The sequence below is a fragment of the Alexandromys fortis genome, unplaced genomic scaffold (genome assembly GCF_014885135.2).
Source record: "Alexandromys fortis isolate MF-2015 unplaced genomic scaffold, M_Fortis_MF-2015_v1.1 scaffold_77, whole genome shotgun sequence".
NCBI lineage: Eukaryota > Metazoa > Chordata > Mammalia > Rodentia > Cricetidae > Alexandromys > Alexandromys fortis.
In genome coordinates this window covers 4333284-4358102 of record NW_026067967.1, presented here as the reverse complement: position 1 = coordinate 4358102, position 24819 = coordinate 4333284, and positions in this window count along the sequence as shown.

Below are 24819 nucleotides of genomic sequence, written 5' to 3'. Positions count from 1 at the left end.
ATCCAGGTCTAGTAAGGTGAGCATCCAAACTGCCCTGGCTCCCACAAAGCCAGTATGTGCAGTAGGATCAAAAACCCATTGCCATTGTTCTTGAGTTCTCAGTAGTCCTCATTGTCCGCTATGTTCAGCGAGTCCGGTTTTATCCCAGGCTTTTTCAGACCCGGGCCAGCTGGCCTTGGTGAGTTCCCTATAGAACATCCCCATTGTCTCAGTGTGTGGGTGCACCCCTCGCGGTCCTGAGTTCCTCAGTTTAGAAGGTGCTAAATGTTTTATACTGCCAGTAATTAATTACTCTGTGGAAAGACTAAGGGTGTGACCTTGTAAAACTTTGATAAGGAAATAATGTAGAAGGAAGATAGACATTATTTATTGGGGTAGTTGAAAATACCCCAATAAATTATTGAGTGGGCCTCACATCAGACACTGATTGGCTACTCCCACGTGTTCTGTGCAACCATTGCCCTAGAACAGTTTTCAGCCCGAAAAGATTGTAGGTCAAGGTTTAGTGACTGGGTTGCTGTCCAAGTTTTTTTTTTGTTGTTGTTGTTTTTTGTTGTTGTTTTTCAGTAGCCTGCAGAGTACCTTTCTACATCAAAGAGACTAGAACACAGGGGCAAGGGCTCCACCTTGGCCCCAGTTTGACTTCCCCATGCTCAATGAGTTATGTTGGGACTGTCCTCAGCAATGGGGCCATGCTGTCAGTTTTTGGAGCACAGCCTTTTTTCCCTAGCAACAGCCTGGGTTGTTTAGGGATTTCCATGGAATCCCTTGGTCAATAACCTAACCAAATATACCCCAGACCCACCACTACAAGCCTTGCCTGGATGAAAGAGTTGGCCAGCTGAGACTCTGAGCTCCTCCTTACTATGAGGGCTCACCAGGATCACCTTGACAGAGTACAGGAAGTTTTCTCTGAACTAGATTTCCACATGCCCCCAAAATGCCACCCACCCCAATCCCATCACTGTCTTATCCCACACATTCTCACTACACCCTCCGTCACAGTCTGCCCACATAATCCATATCTTTCTGCCTCCTCTTCCATGCTATTCCCTGAATTCTGGAGGACAGATTTAATAAAGACTTTCAAGTCTGACTTTCTCCCCCATGTATTGTCTGCCTGCAGGTCTCTGCATCTCCTCCTATCCACTGCCAAGGGAAGCTTCTGTGACAACGCCCAGATAAAGCACTGATCTTTGAGTACAGCTGAAAGTCCTTAGGAATGAAGGACACCAGGTCAACAACAGGTCTTCTGCACATATATTATAGCTAAAAGCTTCTATTTTTATGGGACTCCTTACTGTGAGAACAAGTGGTTATCCAAATCTCATGCCTACTCTTGGGACTCTTTTCCTCCTGCTGGGTTGCCGTGTCCTATTTAGATATGACAGTTTTTTTCTTTATCTTATATTTTATTGTGTTGTTTTCTCTTGAAGGCCTGTACTTTTCTAATGAGAGACAGAAATGGAGTGGTTCAGAAGAAGAGGGGACTAGGGAAAGTAGAAGGGAAAGCTATAATCAGGATATGCTGTGTGTGCAAATAATTTTGTTAATGAATGAAAGAAAGAAAGAAAGAAAGAAAGAAAGAAAGAAAGAAAGAAAGAAAGATGGAAGGAAGGAAGGAAGGAAGGAAGGGAGAAAGGAGGAAGGTGGGAAAGAAGGAAAGGAAAGGAGATTCATAGTGAATGGGTAACTCCCCCAAGGTCACACAGCTGGAAGAAGGCAAAGCCTGATCCAGAGGTCCCACATCTAACCCTTTGTCAAATATTGTTCTTGGCACACATAATTCTATGGTAGAATTCATCACAGTGACTTAAATCCTCAGTCTGTTTAGATTGAAGTAATTCCCACAGACACAGGAGGATTCAAAAATAGGAGACTTTTCATTATATATTCAATTGAAAAGGTAAATTAACTTGTGATTTGATACCATGGAACAACTCATTTCCTACCATGGATGAAGTTTACATCAATTTCAGAGCTGCAAAGCAATGGAGAAAGACTTGAGACTGACGTGGTGGCTTGTTTGAAAGTGAGAGTTGGAACCACTGGTCCCATAACTTTATGTCTGCCGGCTGCTTTTGTGGCAGGACACTGATCTGCAGCCCTCTTTTTCAACTGGATTTCTATTATGAGCTAATGAGGGCTCCAACTCGAAGACAGTGCTTTATTTTCAAACAAAGTTTACCTCAAAGACCTGCTTGAGGTCTATGTATCCTTGTTTTTAAGAAAGATCTCAGCTGCATCATGAGCTGGGAGGATGATGCTATGCCATGACCTGTAGGTTGGGCAAGGCTGATTGACTCCAAGCTCCAGCTTCATACTTTCCTCTTGGTTACCTAAGATGTATTTTAGGAAATGGACATTAGATGCTGGCTCTGGAGAGTTTCATAAGTTCACACCAGAACATTTCTTCCAGAGACAGAAAGTCTGTTTATGACTTAAATAATAACTGTTTATTTTACATACTTATGTGTTTATATATTTTATTTATTTGTTAAAATTTATATTTTAATGATTTACATATGTGTGGGGAGAGATCCCCACACAGGTTAGACAAGGTAACTGGTAGTTCTGGAGGTAACTGGGCTGTAGGAGGTTGTACTACATCTAACATGCGCTCTAGGAATTGAACGTGGGTCCTCTGCAAGAGCAGTCCCTACTCTAAACTGCTAAGCCTTCACTCCAGTCACAAAGATAAATATTTGAAAATGCTTTATACCTCCATTATGATCCACCAACTCCATAAATATTAACAGAATTATAGAAAACGCAAAAAGATTCAATAGCATTAAGTCAAAGGTAAATATTTTTATCTTAATCAAGAACCAGTATTGGACTAAAGGTCTCAGACAGGCACGGCCCTGCCTGTACGTGACTACATCTCTGAGCTGACTTTCCTCCTCACAGTTATCACCGTGGCTTGATGACTATGGAGAGAGTTCTTGAAACCTGTTCTGTCATCTCTCATACATGCCATGACTTTTTCTTGAAGTGGTATGGTTCAGCCAGGAATACAGAGCCCATGAAAATAATTTGTCAGTTGCAAATGAAGTATGGTATCAAACTATGACACCAGAGTTCATCATGCAAAGACCGTTGCAGGGCTTTGCCATGTGCTGCTTGCCCTCGTGGGAGTCAAGTGTGCTTGTTAATCCTCTGCCTTTCTATCATTTCCCTCATTCCAGTGCAAAAATGCCACAGTACCAAAAAAACATGTATTCACTATCTTGTGTACTTGTTTGAACACAAGTATGCTTGGGACCAATTTGTTCTTAAAATGTTTTTGGCACCATTTCTTGGCTCAAGGAAGGGAGGAAATATTTCTTGCCTTTTTTCATCTTTACCATTTTTTATATCTATCGAAATTTTTTAAAGAAAATTCTAACCCGACTGAACTGGAAGGAAACAGCACAGACAAAAGTCTCCATCATCCATCATGTTTCCTTCACAGACAGCCAAGTTCATTTCCAAAACCATACACTTACTCCTTTCTACTCTGTCTCATACTTCACCCCTAGACAAAAGGAGAGCGTGGTCCAGCTTCCCAACTTTCAGGGAGCTCATCAGCTCCACCGGGAGACAAACGCTTGATTGGGATGCAGAGTGATACATCTTCTGAGACAGCTGTGTGGAGCAGGGCAGAAGAGCACAGACTGCAGCCACCTAGACAGCAGAGGTGGAAGGAGCCAGCACAGCTTCCTGCAACTGCGTTCATACCAATGAGTAACTTAACAAATAAACACACAAAAAAATCTTGAAAAAACTACCTAGCTGTAGTTCGAGCAAAACCCTATTACTCTAAGAAATAATTCTTACCCATCCTTTCTATTTTACCCTGCTTACATGAATACAAATTCTTTTTTATTTATTTCAAAGGCTGAAAACTAATTATTTGTCCACTGATCTGCAGAAATGTCTCAAATAGGGAATGTTGGGTGTTTTACATCAGCTAATTGTATATTCTTAAGGCTGGTAATGATGTTGGAGATGGAGTTTTGGGTTTCAAGAGAAAATAACTAGCTTGATTGGCTGCATTTTGAAACCAAACGTTGTTAAAACTCATTCGAGGTGTGACCATTTTCTTAAGGTCCTATGGACTGAAAAAGAAGCTTGGCTTGGCCTGTAGCTAGGTTCCACTAAGCCCCTCTGCCTCTCTTTGTCTCAGCGACCCTCTTTCCTCTCTGAAGTCATGCATTTTTACTCTGTCTTGAAGGGGAAACATCCTTTCAAACTTCTCAATTCATAATTTAAGAAGTTTTGTTAGATCAAAAGGAAAGAAAGAATGAACAGAAGCGAAGCGGGTGGAGAGCTTTAATACTTGAGGCACCGCACTGTATCTAGGGCAGCTTTTCTGCTGGCCGCTGTGCAGCACAGGCAGAAAAAAAAGTGAATCCCGAGTGATTTATTCAAGGTTGCTCAGTGTGAGTCAGAAAAGATTGGGCATTTCAATGCCAGGCAGAGCTGATATCTTTCTTCCCTAAAAAGGTGTTTTTGTATGTGATTGGTTTCAATCCCGAAAAGTAAACACGATCACAGTTCATACATTTCAAGCTGCTCTTTCTTAAGGAGAGAGGTGTAGGGATGCTGCAAAGGAAAAAAAGATGTTGGCTATGTAATACAAATACAACCATGGCCCTGATTGGGACATAGTATGACCCTGTTTAGACCATTAAAACGGTAGGACAGTAATGCATAGGGGAGGAGATGTGCAGGGGACGAGAAAGTAAGCACTGGAGAGATCTCCTACCTGAGCCTTCCAGAACCTTCCTCAGCTTCTTTATCCTTACATATGCACAAGTTCCTTGTTCTTCTGCATCCTTTCTGGCTGCCCCCCACAAATCCCATAGCCATAGTTCAGAATCTATTGGTTAAAATCCCAGTACATAGAGTCAAATAGCACTGCCTTCAAACTGAAAGCTTTTTCCAATCAGTCAAGGGACTTTGGGCAAGCTCATTTAGCTCTCTGAGCCTTGGGTTTGAAAAGAAAAAAAATGAATGTAATCTTGTCTGCTGCAGAGGTTGTTATGAGATTGGATGGGTGTCCATGGATTTGACTCATCGTGATGAATAAATTGTAAGAAAGATTATAATATTCATGATATACGTTCCACAGATTATTTTCCTGTTTCCCTTTACATAAAGGAAATCGGGTCTCTAGAACATACTACAAGTGAACACGGAGGTCTCTTTAAAGCCCGTTCAACAGGCTCTGCTATCAAACTCAATTTTCTATTGTTCAGCCATTGCTGTGGGATAAATGTGTTCTTTCTGCAAAATGACAACATTTCACTTCTTCACAACACATATTTTCTTAAGCCCTAGCAGGACTCTGAACATAACAGACCAACATATCGCACATGGGAACTGAGAAGATGGCAGAAGCAGGAAGTTGTCTCTGACTCATCTCACACCAACTCTGAAGCCTCTTAGGAAACACAGGTCCCATCTTTTCAATGGAGGCAGAGATGGCTAACATCTAGGGCACAGAGAAGAAGCGAAACAAACAGGGCTTGTTAAGCTCCCAAGTGTTGGGACATGGAGCCTTTTTTCCTCTCCAAATATATAGAGAGCCATCTATGAAAAACTAGCTTTTCCTCTATCTTTTAGTTTTCATCACCAAAAGCTCCTTTTTTATGATGTATTTAATATCACATTTTATTACAGATATTTTAATACTCTTCCACTTTTAATCTGTTTCTTTGGGGGGTAGTATCAACTATGAAACATCTGAAGAATTAATCTTTTTATCCCACACTTCTCTTTTGTCTCCCTCAGGATGTCTCAACTTAGAGAACATTATTCCTAAGGTCACATGCTTTTCTGCTCTTGTAGACTATGAAGCCCCAACTATTATGAAGTCCATGTGATGATTTTCATGTGCTTTCATTCCCTCCATGTATCAATCAATGGCTTTCAATAATGGAATAGAGTTGTAAAGCTTCTTTGGCAGCAAAGGTCTCCATTTTCGAAAGCGAAGGCCCCATTGGGTATCATCACAAAACTCCCTACATGAGGCCATTCAGTTTCCCAGCAGATGGGGGCTTTGTCACATCAGTATTTATCTCCTTTTTATAGTCAAAATCATTAGAATCGTCGAATTAATTTTGTAGAAGAGTAGAGCTCTGGCTTTCCGACATTGAGGCTGGAAAGTTTCATCAGAAGTGATTAATGCTCTAATTGGAGACTGAGGGGGTAGGGCTTCTTAGAACGAACCTAATTTTAAGCAGGTGATCTGAAGATCCAGGAGAGAGAATACAGAACTTGAGTCTAAACACAACAATCTGAGGACATTATACAGAGCTAGGGCTGTAACTATGCTCACACATTACTATGTCTTACTCTTTAAATACCTCTTCCTTTGACTGCAACCCTGTAAGAGATTGCCCAGAAGAGACAATACACCTCCAGCATTGACATTATGTAAAACTGCAAGAGTTTCCGAAGAAGAACAGGAGGACCAAGAAGAAAGAACAGGAAGGGGGATGATGCACTTCCTTGAAAGGAAGGTTTTGCATAAGTAGGAGGAAAATGAGTTCTCAAGATTTGCAGACTAGCAAGAAGCCTTTCCAGGTTTCCAAGGCTTCAAGGTCATGGATCACATCAAAAACGTGGCTTTACGTCTCAGGAAGCAACATACTGGTAACGCAGGACTGAGCAAGAGAATTCTCTTCCTCGACACACATCAGCTGTACAGCAACTTTGAGAGACTGGTAATATCGTCTTCATTTAGTAGAGCAGAAATCTTGAGTATGAGGAGGTTCAGTGAATTGTCCCAACCCACAGTGAAGGGCAGAGCATTTCCTTAGATCTAAGTGGATTCCTGGCTTCACTGTACGCAACTGCCTCCATTTCCCTGGATCTTATAAACAGATTGAACATCTGTAGCGTATTTTATTCATGTTAATGGGGCATATACCAAGAAATTCAGAAAGACTCAGGATAAGGGAGGATTTCATGTTGGTGAGAGGAAAAATTTAGATTTGATGTGAGCATTTTTGACTTCCGAAATTATTTCTGTAGAAAATGTAATACACTACAATGCAAACTTCTAGTGTTCCTGGGGATCTAGAAGTTGTTTTAAGGCATCGAAGACCATTTAGAATAAATAATTCTCAATAAAGTTAATTTTGGAAGACACACCGTTTATGAGGACCGTCACACATCGGAGGAATGGACTAGAAAAGCTGAGAAATGTGCATGCAAGTTTGAAGTGCTCACCCTGGACAAAAGTACAGTTTTACATCACTCAGTAAAATTCAGAAAGAAAGCATAATACTTTCCTTTCACATCTGAAATGTCACCAGCAGTTCAAAGATTAGTGTTATTATATGCATTACGCACAGAGAGAAACAGAAGTATGCCAATTATGACTAGAAAATACTGTTAATTATAGGTTATATATTGACTCCATTAATGTATACATGAGAATATGCATGACTCCTAGAACCAACCAACCATAGTGTTTTTATTCAGTCTCATTTCTATTAGGCCTTGCCTCCTCATAGACATCCTCAGTACTGTATATTCTACTTGATACTTGGCTTCTCTATTTCCCCTCCATTTTGAAAATGTTTTCCTACCAAAATATTTAACTCATATACAATACTCCAATATATTTGATAGTGCCATAATTTGACATGTTATAAATTACTGGGTAATCGGGATGTTGCCTTTAGTGTCTCGCTAAACAATGCCATAGTAAAAAGTTTGATGATAACTTTTTGAACTTACTTTGATTTTTTTTACAGGAACACTCCCATCATAAATTGAATAAATAGATCATCAGGCTTAAATAATTTTAGGATTTCATCTGTATATTTCTTAACTAGTTAAAAAAAGTTAGTCACATCGCTTTTGTGAGAAAATGGATTTAAAAATCAGAAACCATAAGGATATGCTAGGAGCTTCTTCCAGAATCCAGACCCCACTAGGAAAAAGCTCCTATAGACATTGCAAGTTATTCTGGTCCTGCCAGGTCCAGCCTCCCCTCCCTTAACGCAGAATTAACTGTAAAGCACGTGCTGTGTCGAGACTGCTTTACTCAGCTGAACACAGAGATCTTCATGACGTGTTTTCCTCAACAGAAAGGAAGGACCTTGAGAGCTCAACCTCCCGATGTCTCCCTCCAGAGGCCAACAAATCCATCTCTACACGATCCCATGACAAGCATATTTAATTACAATCTTACCTTCACTTTGAAAGATCCTATCTAATACCCTCAACAATGCCCATGGCTCTTCTTCATATCCGGTTGTCACCTCACTTGACACAATATAGAGGGCAGACGGCTGAGCGAGCCCACTCACTGGTCTGCTCTGTTGAGCGCAGGTCTGGCTAAACAGAATAGGTCTTTAGTACAGGAACCTAGTTTGCTAAAATGTATACACATCCCACGAGTTTTGGATTAAATGTGTAGGTATGGACAGTGGCTCCCGACATGACTTACCTGCTGCCGCTTTGGCGGCCCAGCCCAGTCAGTCCAGTGGGAACGCTGACTTATCTAGGGAAAGGAAAATAAAGGCGTATGAAATAGAAAGGAAGATGTGGGGCCTCAAGGAATTCAAACAATTCCTCATTACATGTAATATCTCTTTCCTTCATACTTCAGGAAAAGAACAAAAATGCAGGAAATGAAGATAGTACTCTGAACTCGAACACCACCTACAGAATTTAAACCCGCACGGAGTCTAAACTCAGAAACGGTCTGGCAACATGAAACGAGATTCATTTTAGAGTCTGTTAATCTCTCACTTTAATTTTCTGAATGCAAAGAACCCCAGAAAACCTCAAGCTCGTTAGCCCAGGGAGGGGTCTAGGAAGTGAATCCAGTCTAATTACAAAATGCCTTTGAGACAGCAAGTGCAGCACGCGTCTGCTCTTCGGTGATTTGACTGCACCAAAGGTGTAACCCACATGTTAATAAGCAACTTTAATTCATGCTGATAGGGAAGTGATGTGTCTAACCCTGCCTGCAATCATATACTCAGGCACAAATGGTTTCCCTAGTATGAAAGCATACTGAAAACAATATGATACAACAGGATTTCATATTTTTAAAGCCATCCTAAAATGGTTTCCTTTTCACCATATTCATTATGTTTTCAAGAAAATGCATAATTACATATGATTGATATGCTTTGTTAGTTTTCTCTAGGGAAGGATTAAGTGCTAGAGATTTCTGCCAAAACTTTGTGTCTCCATTAATATATCAGGACTCTATTAGGACCAGAGTTCATTACTGTTTCTATATCCTAGGAATGTTAGACATAAAGATGTAAATTCTCATTCACAAAGGTCAAATAAAAAAATCATCTCATTTATATGTGTTTTAATTATCACTGTAAACCTTTTGCCCAAATATATATAACTCCCACTTACCTTTTACCCTTTTTTAGTCTCGATAGCCTCTCATGCTTTATGCAACATTACAAACAGTTATTTTGTGCATTTTTAGTTATAAAATCACTGGAATGGTCCAATGAGAAATCACTCCTCTTTAAAATCCCAGGATAAGCCCAATTAGCATAAGAGCTTACATTAGAAAGAGGAAAAGGAATCTTGAGATAGCAAAAGACATCGCCTGCATTGCAATCCCTATAGGTTGACATTTTTCCAATACTGCCAGCGAAACATTTCTCACTAAAAATATTGATAACACATTTAGATGTTTCATGATGGATGAATTTTGAACTTAGACTCAACATCAAATTTAGCTTCTAGGTCCCAATTCATATTTACGTGAAATCATCCAGAAAATGCAAAAGTTAAAATTACTTATCCCAATCTATAATCATTTCCTTATAATCTGCTTTGAGTTTACACCAATCTTGAGCAATCTTGAGCTCTAGGACCTTTGGCAATGGTCCTAGAGCATCTTGCATATAATTTTATCTCAGTACTAGCATGGATAATTTAGTACATCTTTTGTGTCAAATGTTAAGGTAAAAGAAGTGTCCATAAAAGAATAACACATGTGGTGAAACGCACAAGAAAGACAGGGGTCTGTGGCAGCAGAACAAGACAGAGGGATTAAGGTAAGGCTTTTGGGGTAGGGAAAGGGTACAGAGAACGAGAGACTTTCTAGGTTACTGAGTAGGAGATGCTCAAGACAGAAAGGGGATGCCCAGAAGGACAGCAGAGGATGTGTTTAAGGATTTCTATTGGCACCATGTCCACTAATCTACTGCGCTGGGCTCTGACTGGTTTCTTTAATAGACACATTCATAGACTTGTGCAATGCTTCTTTATGCTCAGTAGTAATAGAGTCACTTCTAAATCTTCATTGTCCTTCACAGTGTTTCATACAAGTTTTATTCCTGGTAAGAATCAATTGCTTAAAAAGAATGTCTGAGTGAGTAAGATTTTGTAGTCGCCTAGAAGAAGATATTAAAAGACAAGAATTTAACATATATGCAACAGATCTAACAGTCAATCATGCATGCGCAGTAACCTTGTTCATCATTCTTTAATCAAGGATTTTAAAATCTGTCCAAAAAAGATAATTAAACGGACAAAATGCAGTCTGGCAGTAGAGTACAAGTAGAAAAAAAAAAGAACTATCAGGATTCAAGTTAGGAAAAAATGAAAGTTTCATTAATTTAACAAAAATTAAATTTGAGGCAAATTATCCAGGATTTAAAACAGAAGACTTACAAAGAAGGCTAGGAGTGATCTTGTAATCTGGTGAGTGAGTGAAAGAAGCTAAAAGCAATCCCACTGCCATTAGCAGAGGGAAGCCAGGTGTGCCAGAGTCAAGAAGGGAAAGTGCCCAGCTCTCTCCAACTTGACACTGAGTGTCAAGACTGCCTTCACAAAACTCATACTTCAAAGAGGAAAGCAGTTTACGATGCAGACAGAAAGACATGCCCAACAGACAAAATTGTATACATGTGAAGATTCAGATGAATACTCAAAAGTCATGTATTTGGTAATGATATTGTCTGTAATCAGGAAAAATAGATAGGAGTGTGTGGAGGCTGGGAAGGTAAGGCTGGTGATGAAATCCATTCACACCAGGAATGCTTAAATAAAAGAATTATATTGTATAAACATGACTGTTCATAAAGATAAGAACGAAGTCTTACCTCTTCTCTGTCTCTGTCTGTCTGTCTGTCTCTCTCAATCTCTCTCTCTCTCTCTCTCTCTCTCTCTCTCTCTCTCTCTCTCACACACACACACACACACACACACACACACACAAAACTGCTCACTGGTCTGTTTTGAGGAAGAGGGAACCTTTGGTACTACAAAAATGAACCTGTAGAAGAAAAGCTCAAGAAAATTCTTTCTTGTGTTGGGTTGGGTTTCTATGTACTATTCCACATGATACATGAACATAATAGACATGGATTCTGAACAACATTTAAAATTTAGTATTGGCAGTGTGTAGTGGGTACTTCAACTCAGATGGAGAAAGGAAGGGAAGAGTCCATGGATCAAGAAAGACACATAAATTTGTGATTTCAGAGACTAAGTAGATAGTGGTTGCTTCAGTCAGCAGAATGCACCATGTAAGTGGCCCCATCCAGAGACAGGAAATGCATTTAGTCTTGAATTTGCTGCTCTGAAACACCTGTGACACATGTGTAGCTTTGAGCCATAGATATTGTCTCTTAAACTGAGAACACTTAGGCGTGCCTACGTAAATGAGAACCTATATATAGACCTATGTATGACTAGGAAAGAAAACCAAAGAGAGAAAGCTGGTCACCGACAAGACAACAATAGCTATTGTAAATAACAGGGCATTTGGGATACAGAAGAGATTCAAGAGGCCTTATTTTAAAAAAATAGACCAAGAAAACCATAGCCTGTATACACCATAAAAGAATGCATGAAAATAATTTAGATTTTGAATTCAGAAGACCTCAGTACTCTTTGCCTGAAAAGCATCATGGGATGTCAACAAACCTAGCAACCAGAAATAGATCAGAAGAGGTAACCAGGTGAATGTGCTTCAGGGTTATACAATACTAGATGTATCTTTCTTACCAAGCTTTTGGGGGTGATAGAGTGATGGATAGGTCATTGTGTAAGGCACTTCCTACACAAAGGTGAAGTCTGGGATTTGAATCTACAGTTTGCATGCAAACACCATGTGGACTTAGTGGCTAGCCTGACATGGTGGTGGTCTATTATCCCAGAACTGTGGAGCTGGATCAGGGATCCCAGAACAGCTAGTGAGTCTGTTAGTCTGCCAGACTGGCAACCTCTAGGTTCAAGAAGAGGTCTTACCTCAATATATGATATAGAGTGAGAATTTGGGATATGATGCTCATCTCTGGCCTCTACCTGAATGTACATGTTTATGGGTATGTACTGATACACAGGTTGTTCATACACGAGGATCTGCACACACACACACACACACACACACACACAGAATGAAGATACATAGAAAAGGGGGCAGAGTAAGATGAATAGAATTTGGGCATATAGCATGTTTGTGTGTTCTATAAATGTAATCTATGCTCAATTAACGTCTATACAGTGAACAGCATCTCCAACAGAATGCACTGTACCAGGGACATCTAATCCTCAGAAATCTGTATTTGTGCTTAAAGATTTCGAAAAGGCTGCCAGAGATGTACACATCATTTCTTCTGTGAGCTTTGTACATAAACGATGACCCAAATCAATGAAAGATTTAATCCAAACTGATGCGAAGGCAAATACGCTAGTCAGAGCCAGCTGCCATGGTTAGTTCTGTGCATCTGGGAACCAGCTGTCTGGCCTCGTGCATAGCCTGCTTTTGTTCAACTTCAAATGGGTGTGAAGCCTGAAAGGTACGTAGGTGATTAGAAGGTGGTTCACATTTCAGAAAGGCACCAGGGTTTCTGAGTACGTCTGTGAGCAGACTCTGAATTGCCCTCCTCGCTGAGAGCGAACATGATGGAACATTTCCCCCCTTTCCCATCCCTGCTCTGAGGGTGCCTGGGCCAGCTGGGAGGGGTAGCTTGTTTAATGATTTTAAAAGCCCTCTTCTCTCATGATTACACAGAGTCAGTAATGGGAGAGTCATTTTCAAGGCCAAGCATAAGTGATTACTCACCAGGATGCAGAGGTTATGATAGGATGAGCCCAAGGCGCTGCTGACTGTCAGAGGCAAGATGCCGAGTTTGACCCTCTAAGGCAAGAAGCTGCAGAGTCTGTGCCTCCGAGCTAGACAGCTGATGAGATGCGTTTGCCTTGGGATTCATAATACAACAATAGGCTAATAGACTCATGCCATTAAGGCGCTGACCTTTGTGGGCAAGAACATTTTCTCACAGGAGACAGAAAGGCAGTGCAGGACCCTGAGTGCTACAGTTTTGACAAAGACTGACAGCATGGGCTGGTCCAGTCCCCAGGAAGTGTGTGCATAGACTTCTGCATTGTTACCCTTTGATTAACTTCTGACACACTTTACAACAGAAAACTCTTACAGGAAATTGCTCTGGAATGCAGGCTGTAGCATCTACAAACTTTGCCAATGGGAGCTAAAACTGTCACTAAAGCACTTTGGCTGGAAATAATATGGATAGCTCTGTGTGTGTGTGTGTGTGTGTGTGTGTGTGTGTGTGTATGTGTGTGAGCATGCTTGTGCATTGAACATTTTGGACTACATGTCTTTGTACTCCTAATGCTATTATTCAAATGCAATATTCAGAAAAATATCTTCATATGTTACAGACATACTGAGCCTGAAGGGACTTAAGGTCACAATGAAAATAAATAATTCATGGAGTCAGAGGCCTGAAGCAAATGTTAACTAATTTTAAAATGGGTCAAATTCACAACAATTAAGTTCCTGACATGTGAAGTCATTTTTTTCCTCCCTAAAATATTAACCAACTTGCTTCACTTCTTCTAGATTGATTTGTAGAGCATAAAAGGTCATTTTGGAGGTGGGGGTGTGGGAATTTGGCTTCTACAAGCCATCCATAATGAGAGCCAATAAATTAGGTAAAGCCCCTGTTTACCTAAGCTGAAATATTGATGTCCACAACTACATCGAATGCAAATCTCTGCATTAATCATTTTTCTCCAGTCAGGGAATTCAGACCATAGTAACACATGCTTTGATAGACCTATACATCATAGTTACAGCCGCATTAGACAGCACCTCGGTGACAGAATACAAATGGATGCCAATGGATTGCCTTCACTTTTCCCAGTCTGACTTGGTGTCTGCTCAGTCTTTTCTGAATGTGTAAGGTTCTGCCATGAGTTTGAGTAACCCTTTTGGCTCAAAGAGTAAGTAGAGTAACTTAACAGGAAGGTTCCTCTGTTGGTAAATGTTAAGTAAGCCAGAGAAGAGTCACATGGAGAGCTCCTTAAGCACAGAAGTCATAGCACCCATGTTCCATGAGGGGGGGACCGTGAACCTCTGCTTTGCTGGAAACACAGCTTCCTAGTCTCTACTCTTAATAGCAGTATTCCTTTTCCCTAGTCAGGACCAGCTTATCTTCATTTTGTAGGAGATCCCTGCATCTTTACAGAGCATAAAATTTAATGCCTGCTATGGCTAACTGCCACGTGCCAGATTCTGGACATCACTCTGATTCTGCCACTTTGTACAAAAGGTGTGAGTTTACCAAATAGATTCCAAATCCTTCAGCCCCTTCCTCTGCTTTGGTAGAAAACCCCATGTCTACTTGTAGAATGAATGCTATCTCTTCCTCATGCAATCAATCCTCTGCGACTGTGAGCTCCAGTAGGGAGATTTTACCTGGCTTCAGTCGACTTATGAAAATTCCTGTTCACTGTCTTGACTTGACACTTCAAAGACAAGCACGGCAGACTACATTCAATGCAACCCCTGTGCACATGGCGTTCTTACCATTCCTCCAATCCTTCTTCATTTTATTAAACAAGCTCCCAAATGAACCACTTGACACATATACCTGTAGTTGCCACATAGGTCATCCTGAGCTATGTGGCCGCGGTGGTTCTGCCTTTTTCCTGTGGCAATGCAATAGGCTGCCAGCTTTTAGTGCTGTCTTTGCTTTGAATTTCTCAAATTCATCTTTTACATGGTAACTAAGTACTATTTTAAAAATACAGCTCACTGAGTCACTTGTTTCTTTAAACAAACTCCTCATGTTGGATAAACCCCAGGTTTCTATCCCAGACCCAGCTGCCCCTTTGCATCCAGCCCCCATACAGATACAGACAGTTTCTGTCTTGCTTGTCTTACCTGGCTATCAAAATAACTCAGAAACATGAACTTTTTTTTTTTGAAAATCTATGCCTCTGGCCCTGTTTTACTTTTGTCTAGAATGTCCCTTCTCGATCATACTCTCTTAGAAGATTGTTAGTCAAATATTTTGTTATAAATGATATTTATAAAATAGTCCCTACAATAGTGTTATCATATAATGTCAGTTGTTTTCTGTGAACTTTGAATAAACTCTGTGTATTAAAAATGGTATATATTAAAAGTTTCTTTTGAGTCTCACTGAAATCTAAAATGTAATCACAGTTACCAGTCTTTCAAAGAATCTCGGTTCAAACCATTGTTTTGTTCAGGCTTCCTTAAACTCACTTCTATTCCTTGTGCTATGACAATTAACACTCGCTGTGCTTACTTTACTTAAAACCATCAGCCTAATATATGAAGCTACTGGGCTTAGCTCATCCTTTCTCTCTTCACTACTACATGAACTGTACCATAAGGCCGAGCAGGAATCAGTCATAATTTCTGATTTCTTAGTATGTAACTCAAACTCTTGAGCAGTGAAAACTGACAATCAGTGTGTCCTTTCCATCTGGTCCATGGCAGTGGAGAATACTGCTACAGGTAGCCCTCAGCATACTAAATAAAATTATTTGAACTTTGAAGTTAAATACATGACCATGAACTTGATTTTATCTGTACTCTGGTCTTCAGTCATCTGTATGGTCAGTTTCCAAAAGTCTTGCTAGAAATCCAACTGCCAATGTCTGTATTTTAACCTTTTACCATGACAATCAGATCCACAAAATTTTTGAAATAGATTGTACATAATCTCTGTTAAAAGAAAAAATAGATATACTGGCCTCACTTGTTCAGTATGACATCAAAATGGATTTTCATTAGACTGTGTGTGTATGTGTGTGTGCGTGTCTACATGCGCATTCACACACGCATATGCATGCACCCACGTCAAACAAAACAAAAGAACTCAGACTAAGGATAGTGGGCAAAAATAAAGCAAGAATGAAGGCCTCTGATAAGAAAAGGCAAATGGCAACTTGCAAAGAGATAAAAACTCAAAAATTAAATTCTCCCACAAATATTATCCTTTAGAAAAAAAGGCCTTCTAAAGTAAGCACAAGCTTTTTGTGATTTGGCTTACAACAAATATAGAACAATATAATAATGAATGATTATTCTACCTATTAAGTTCATACTCTGGCCTGTAGGTTTTGCATCGCTAAAGACAACTGCTAGCAATGCTTCCTCTGGTTCCATAGATGAGGAAACTGTGTGTCAGGAGGATTTAGTAACATATTCAAAGTCATGTTGAAATACAAGCACATGAAATACAGTGAGTACGCCTTCATTCCGCAGACGTGTACTGAGAAAGAAATATGCCAAACACTGAATTAGGAGTTACGTGTTCGAGAGTGGATAAAAGTTCAAGTAAGTAGTTCCATAACTTATGGTAGAGTAATAGGGAATAATATACAGGTTGCAAATCAGGCATGCTGACATCCCATTGTGGGATTATGTAAAGGGATCATCATGACCCCAGAGACAGACATCCAGTCTGGCTTGGCTAGCGGAGTCATGTCAACTATTGGAAAATACTTCTCCAATAGTGACAAATAGCCCTAATTTTGTGGGGGAAGAATCATATTTTGAAACACAGTGTTCACAAGTTTTGCTGCCAGCATTTGTGAGAAGATCATAGCAGATCACCCTGACTTTGCTATCTAAGTGGGTAGAGTCCTCAGGAGATTAATGAGAATGAGACATGGTTATGTCCCAGAGGGATGTTTAACGTGTGTTCAGGCATGGGTATGAGTGGTTCCCTTCAACCTATGCTTAGTTTAATGATCTTATCTGCTTTATGGCTCATGATGATCCTTCAATTTGTTTTCTTGGATCTATGAATAAAAAGACGAACATTCTCACCATTTAAATAAGTGTAAATAAAAATCATACCAAAGCAAAAAATGGTGAACCAGAAATTTCAAGACTGTAGTTCCCTGCTCTATCAACCTCAACAGAAATAAAATCTTTTTCCATCCTTGAGGCAATTCTCCTTTGTCACCACAAAGCTTATTTCCTTCTTCCAGTGTCTAGTTCCAATGTCACAAGACAGTGTCCTGAGTCTAGCTTCTCTAAAAGCTCCAGTGTCTCTGACTCTATTCCCGTCTGTCTTTTCTCTGCCCCAGTTCTTTGAATTTTTTTTTTTTTGTGGCTCTGATATACTGAGCAATGTAGCTGAAAAAGGATCATTTCCTATTGACTGTGCATGGGACTAAATTTGCTCTTATTATTCTTGCCACCCTGTGTCTAGTAAATGGTTGTAACATTAATCTAGGCCATAGAAGACCAATTGACAGCCCCTATTCATGAAGTAGTTCTTAAGTTCCATATGCTATCAAATTTACAAGGTCTTTGGCAGGGCCACTATTGGGAATGGTAAACTGTGAGTAACAAAATAAATACGAGATGGTGCCTGTAACAAGCATGCATTTCCTTATGAATACCCTTCTGTTTCCCTTCCAGAACCGTGTGGTTGTTAAGCCTAATTTTATGACCAATGTCATGATGTTAAACTTGTCAGTCTTTATTGTACCCTCAGCTGTGAGGTCTCCCACACCCTCCCCTTACATGTTCCTCTAATTCGGGATGTGGATTGAAATCCCAGAAGCGGTGAGCTTGGGCTCCGAGCACACTGCGCATTAATTGACTGCACACTGACATCCATTAATTTTGACTGGGACTATCAATTATGCCACCTGACAGGGGGATAACTATGTTAGCACCTTTACAGAGTGTCTTTCTTAGGAAGTGTATGTAGTCTTAGCAAGACGCTAATGCTGATAGATAACTCGCTCTTCCAAAAGCGCACTTGGGTGGTAGTTCCTTCTATGAGTTCTTAAAAGTGCTTTAAACAGCTCATAGAATGTATCTGAGGTTTACATCACCTGTATGGATAGGCGATTAATAAATTTAATATGGTTATTCTGATAAAAAGTCGGAAAGTGTTCCTTACTATTTTGGTCCCTTTAAATACATCTACTTTGCATGGATAAAAGCTTATATAAAGCAGAAGCAGCATTACAGGTGCAGCTTTGTCTGGCCTTATGCTTCCCCAGGTTTATCTACTAGGTCACTGTAAGTATCTCTGTCTCTCTCTTATTGATGCAGCGTCTTAATTGACTGACTTCAACCTCATGATGTGGTTGATGCTGGCCTCGAATTGCTGACCCTGCTGCCTCTGCTCCATCAGTGCTGGGAGCACAGGTGTGTGCCATTACACCCGGCTGAGTCTTCTCACTTTGGAAATCCCATTGGATTTCACCTTATGTGATCATATTCTGTATAATCCTATTATCTTGCCAATCTTGATATTTTATGTCTCGTCTTCCTTCTAGATAGCCTCTAGATCTTGCTCTTCTGACAGAAGTTCTCATGTCAAAAGAAAATTGAATGTTTTGTTCAGCTTTAGGCCTCTTAAATTACTTCTGTTAAATCAGTTAGGGAAAAAGATTAGGAAACAACTAAGAATTCTTCTCTGGCTTTCAAATTCGCCCAAAATAAAGTGTAATCTTTGCAAGGAATGCCTTGCAAGTAATCCACCCAGGAGAATCATGTGGCAGCTACTCATTCTATTCTAGGCATTATGATAAGTTATTACAAACAAGAACCAGACCGTGTACCTTCTCACATTTAACGCACAGAAAGGAAATTCCAGGAACATTATGTACTAGAAGGAGGTGATAGAGGAAAAAGAAGGAAAGTAAAAGAAAAGAAAATTAGGCTACAGAAATTCAAAACGGGGTGATGGGAGGATGGAAGAAAAGTGGAGAACAGGAAGGATATGGTCTCTGGAATAAGCAAGTCCAAAATGAGCATCCTGTGGAGGGATGTGAACACACAGACAGAAGTGAACATCTAGAGACAGCATTCTACAGGGATGCTGGAGAAACCACAGGGGTGTGGTTCTGAGGCTGGAGTCAAGTCACGGGGGAGAATGGAACCACAGTGCTTTTGGGGAAGCAGACAAAGATAATGGTACACTGGAGCAAGATCTGGTAGCCTGAATGTGGTGGGAAATACAAGTGTTCCTAGTACTAATTTTCATTTCTCCTCAGGCCTGCAGGAAGAGAGACCAAAGGCTTTTTCACACTTTAAGACAAGACTGGGTGTTTCTAGGGAATCATGCTAGAAGCGTGTCAATAAAATTCAATTTTTAATTTATTTTCAACACCTCTTAAGATTAGATTATTCAAAAAGCCTCCTGTTTTAGAGGAATGTGTAGCAGTATTAGAATACACTCAAATTTTATTTCATGGCACAGAGAAGGTAGTCCCATTTAACATTCCAATTAGGTTATCTTGATTTATATACAATTTACAGGGTTCATAAAAACCTCTATAGGACTATTCGAAATGACATTTTGAGAAAATTTACTGGTGGGAGAACCATGAAAATTAGTCTACTCTTCATCATTTATACAAATGTATGTTTCCTTATATTTCAAGAATCTCACAATAAGGATACTTGACTTTGAAGATCCAACACTGAATGTGCTTAATAAGCTTTTCTAAATATTTTCCTTTAAAAGGATACAGAGTAGTTTTCCTCAATCCTATTCAAAGAATTATGGACAATTGAGAAATTCTGAGAGTGGGAGAAAATGTCTTCCTAAGGGAATAGCACACTGATTGGTTATCCAATGCCAGAACCTAAACCCTGAAAACATACATACTCATAACATTATATAGACAGAACCATTAATATTTAGCAATATGCATGTATATACATCATGCATTAAGCAATAATTAATAAATAAAGAGGCCATGGATTTGAAAACGAACAAGGATGGTTATATGGGAGGGTTTGGGGGAGGGGAAAAGAAAGGAGACATGATTTAATTGTCTTTTAATCTCAAAAATATAAGGAAAAAGGCAATGTACCAAGATCATTAAACAGTCTACAAACACAGGCAGATTGCAGTTTGCTGAGACTTTCTTGTATATGACATTAAAGTCAAAAGTAAGGAGGAAAGATAATATGTATTATGATTTTCCTCCATATTTGGAATTGTTATCTATATTTAATATCATGTAACAAAAAGATGGTGGGCATGGTGTTTAACTTCACCGAATGTTTTATTATTGAACAGTACAGAAAAAACTCCTATAGGTCAGGATAATTACACGAATAAAGTCAAAAGTCGCGAAAGCGGTATTCACCGGCAGAAACATCTTAGCTGTTCTGTTCTGGAATTCAGAGACTGTACTCTATCTACATGGTATCTGAGGGAGATTATAAGAGGTACTTTTTACTGAATAATGGAAGCTTTTGACTGTGAACACTAAAGGACTCTCCATCAGTAGGTAATTAAAGGATAATGAAATCCCTGTCCTGAAGCTGAGGTGAAACATCTCTTCCACTGTCAACCCAGATTCTCTCTCTCCTGTCACCTCCAGTCCAGGCTGCTCATCAGGGAAGGCGCCGCTTAGGTCAGCACACCTGCAACACCGACTGCTCATGTGTTCAGCAGCAGCTATTCTACACTAGGACAAAATTCACTATTTTTTTAAAAAAAATTCCTTTCTTTCATTTATGGTTTTATTGAGCTATACAGGGTTTTCTCTTCTCCCATCCCTTCCTCCCTTCCCCTCCCCTTCTACCCTCTCTCATAACCACCATACTCCCAATTCATTCAGGAGATCTTGTCTTCTTCTCCTTCCTATATAGATCCGTGTATCTCTCTCTCTTCTGGTCCTCTTTGTTGTCTCTGTTCCCTGGGGTTGTGGACTGTAGGCTCGTTTTTCTTTGTTTCATGTTTAAATGCCACTTACGAATGAGTGCATACTCTATTGTCTTTCTGGGTCTGGGTTACCTCACTCATTATGGTTTTTTTCTAGATTTATTCGTTTTCCTGCAAATTTCAAGATGTTATATCTTTTTCTACTCTGTAGCACTCCATTGGGTAAATGCACCACATTTTCTTTATCCATTCTTTGGTTGAGGAGCATCTAGATTTTTTCCAGGTTCTGGCTATTGCAAACAATGCTACTATCAAGTGTTCAACAAAGCTGAGCATATGTCCTTGTGGTACAATTGAGCATCCTTTGAGTATATACGAAACAGTGGCATTACTTGGTCTTGAGGTAGATTGTTTCCTAATTTTCTGAGAAATAATTATATTCATTTCCAAAGCAATTGTACAAGTTTGCAATCCCACCAGTAATGGAGGAGTGTTCCCTTTACACCACATCCTCTCCAGCATAGGCTGTAATCTGTGTTTTTGATCTTAGCTAGTCTGACAGGTGTAAGATGGTATCTCAGAGTTGTTTTGGTTTGCATTTCTCTGATGGCTAGGATGTTGTGCAGCAATGAAAATAGCCTGGTATTGACATAAAAAGAGACAGAGGAACCAATGGAACCAAATTAAAACCTGGATATCAATCAACACACCTACAAATACTGATTTGGCTAGACTTGTTCAGCAGTGAGCTCTGAGGGTCTGCCTATTGCTTCCCTAGACCAATACTGTGTTGACATATACATCTCATTACCACACACATCTTACATGAATTCTTGGGTATTTGAACTCAGGTCCTTATTCTTGCATGCAAGTACTTTACTCCCTAAGCTATGTCCTCCACCTTCATTGCAATTACTTCAAAATCTTGAGAAGTTTTGCTTTTTCAATCACTAAACCACATCTCCATGATACGAGGCCAGTGTGTGTGGTTTCTCATATCTACAGGTAGAAATCTCACCCTAAGAGAAATTATCTCCCTCTAGTCAATTAAACTCTTATTGGGGAACTAGAGAAATAGCCCAGTGGTTAAAATGACTTCCTGCTCTTCCAGAGGACTCAAGTTCAATTCCCAGAACCCATGTTGGGTGGCCCAAAGCCACTCATAACTCCAGATCCAGAAGACCTAATGCATTCTTCTGTTACGCTTGGGTACCTACACATATATGGCAACCTCACACACACACACACACACACACACACACACACACACTCAATCTTAGAGAAAATAAAAAATATCTCTCCGTAGCCTTACTCATTTTGAAGCCACATAAGATTTCTTTCTCCAGTCCTTGTCACCTGTGCCTGTGATGGTTCCTCACTGGCTCTTTCTCCAGATGAAAATATTGCCAGCAGTAGAGTCAAAAATCAAAGGCACAGGTGTTATGTATCAACTGAGGCGAGAAAGAAAGGGCCCGATTTTAGCTCTGCACATCTGTGCCCATTTGAAAATGGAAGGATGAGACATTTTTAATCATGTAATTTTAGACTACTGGGTCACTCCATTTATTTGAAGTGCATTTAAAGAGAGAAGATCTAACAGGATTTGGAAACTGTCATTATCTGTCTTTTGGAAAACAGACTGAATCGTCCTTAAAGTGTGGAAAACCCCTTTCTCTATTTGAGTAGTATAGTTAAGGAAGACCAGATAATACCTTAAAACATATTTTACATTTCAACTAAGATCCTGAGGAGTTCTAGTGAAACAAACACCTATATCCATCACTCCTAAGTGTGCTCGCCAGTGTGAAAGCTGATTTCTATGAGTATTTCTTGGGCTTTGCAATCACAATAATAACCACATGATTTTAGAACTGAAAAACATTTTTCAAATCATTTTTAACGTTTCTTTCTATCTTATGAATCTTTACAACTTTTTTTCTGATAACTTACAGCCTGCACTACCAATTTTCACCCAGTCTACTACGGCTGATCCTCTTCTTTGAAAGTAGGCCATTTCTACTTTCATGTGGGGTGTGTGTGTGTGTGTGTGTGTGTGTGCGTGTGTGCATGTGTGTGTACATGAACCCACTCAAGAGTCCTGTGTAAGGAGACACAATTTTGCTTTGTTAATAATTGCATATTATAGTGTCTACCCTCATCTTCTGATTCTTCAACATCTTACTGTCCTCTTGGAGGAGATTTTAGAGATGTTCCATTTATAGATGAGTGGTGTGGGGAGTCCTTCTGTATATGTTTTGCTTTTATTGGTTAGTGAAAAAAGTGTTTTGGACAGTAGCTTAGCAGAGTAGAGTAGGGCAGGAATTTCAAGTAGAGATAGAGGAGAAAGAAGGTGGCATCAGGAGGCATAAGCCTCTGCTGTTTGAGACCCCACAGACTTTGAACAGCATTTTAGAATAATCTGAATGCTTCTCTTCAATGCAGTCAGAGCACAGCCCAGGAGAGATATGAACTTCTCCAGGCCCACTCAGGTTGGTAGTCAACAATCTAAGGTTTCTCATTACCTACAGGTCAGAACATTGTTTTTCTTGTCTTCCACTTGTCGGGGTCCACTTTCATCAATACATACAATCACTGTTTACTTATGCTAATTATATATGCTATCTGAAAGTCCTAATCACAAACACAGTATCTGGTAATTAGGGGTTGAAGATATCAATGCATAAGTTCAAAATGCATATGCCTCTTGACTCTCTTTGCAAAAACACATGTAATGAATTAAATGCACATATTCATATACAATTGATGTCCCTTGAATTCTGCTTGTGATTACTTACGTTTTCCTCCTCAGAGGAAATAAAACAACACCCTTTCGAGAGAGGTTACAAGCTCGCTGCTTTTATTTTCCCTAAATAATTCCTTCTGCAAATATTTGACAATGTGAAGGTTTTATGCAAAGTATGTCTAGTAGAAATCATCTCCTTAAAGGAGTCCGTGTGTCCTGGTGATCTGCAATCTAAGAGACAAGGAATCACAATGTGGATGCTGACTGTGAATGAACACTCTGGCTCTCTTACCATGACAGGCTATAGATGCTGTCCCACTATGTCTTCTCCACCATGAATTTAAAAAGGGACAAATATTTAATGGCCATCGTTCACAACAGCAATTGCACTGAGTGATGCTTTCTCCTTTAAATTTCTCAGTTCCTCTAAAATGTAAATGTTTCAATGACTCCCTAGTGATTAGAGCTTAAAACCTAGTGTTGACAAATGAGAATTAACTCGTCTCAGGTCATACAATAAGTGGACAAAGAAGTCAAAATCTGAATGTAAGTGCATATGACTTCACAGTCCATGTTGTGTGCATAGTATTTATGGAATCTTGTGCCATCAATGCGGAGTGTCAGCCATGTGTGTCCTGTACAGTTGAGACATACAGATGAGAAATCAGAAGAAATGCATGCATCACTAAACTCAACGACTTGTATTTGCATGAGTTCTTTAGGGTAAAACAATTGTACATAAACTAGAAAGTGTGTGTGTGTGTGTGTGTGTGTACATGCACATTCCTTATTTACTAGTGCAAAGTTCCAAGCTAGACCTTTAAAATTATTGTTACAAAAATGGTTTTTACTCCATTTTCTGAAGATTTCCTTTTCCTGCATTAGCCTGCACTTAAGCAGGTCCACATGGAGCTGCTTCCTGTAAATTTCCATTATTTTTCCCAGTGTGGACGGTGCTGGCAGTGAGTTTATCTCCTGCTAAGCACATGTCTTCTTGGCTGTGCAGTTAAGCTATGCCAAATTGCCTTAGCTCTTTGGTCTTGCCTGTGGTATAGTACTTGCCAGGAGTTCCCCTTGGGGAAATCAGTTGAGCTAAGCAGCTCCAGATCTTTTCGCCCCAAGTTTTCTCAGAAGAACCTGGATTTCTTCCAGCTC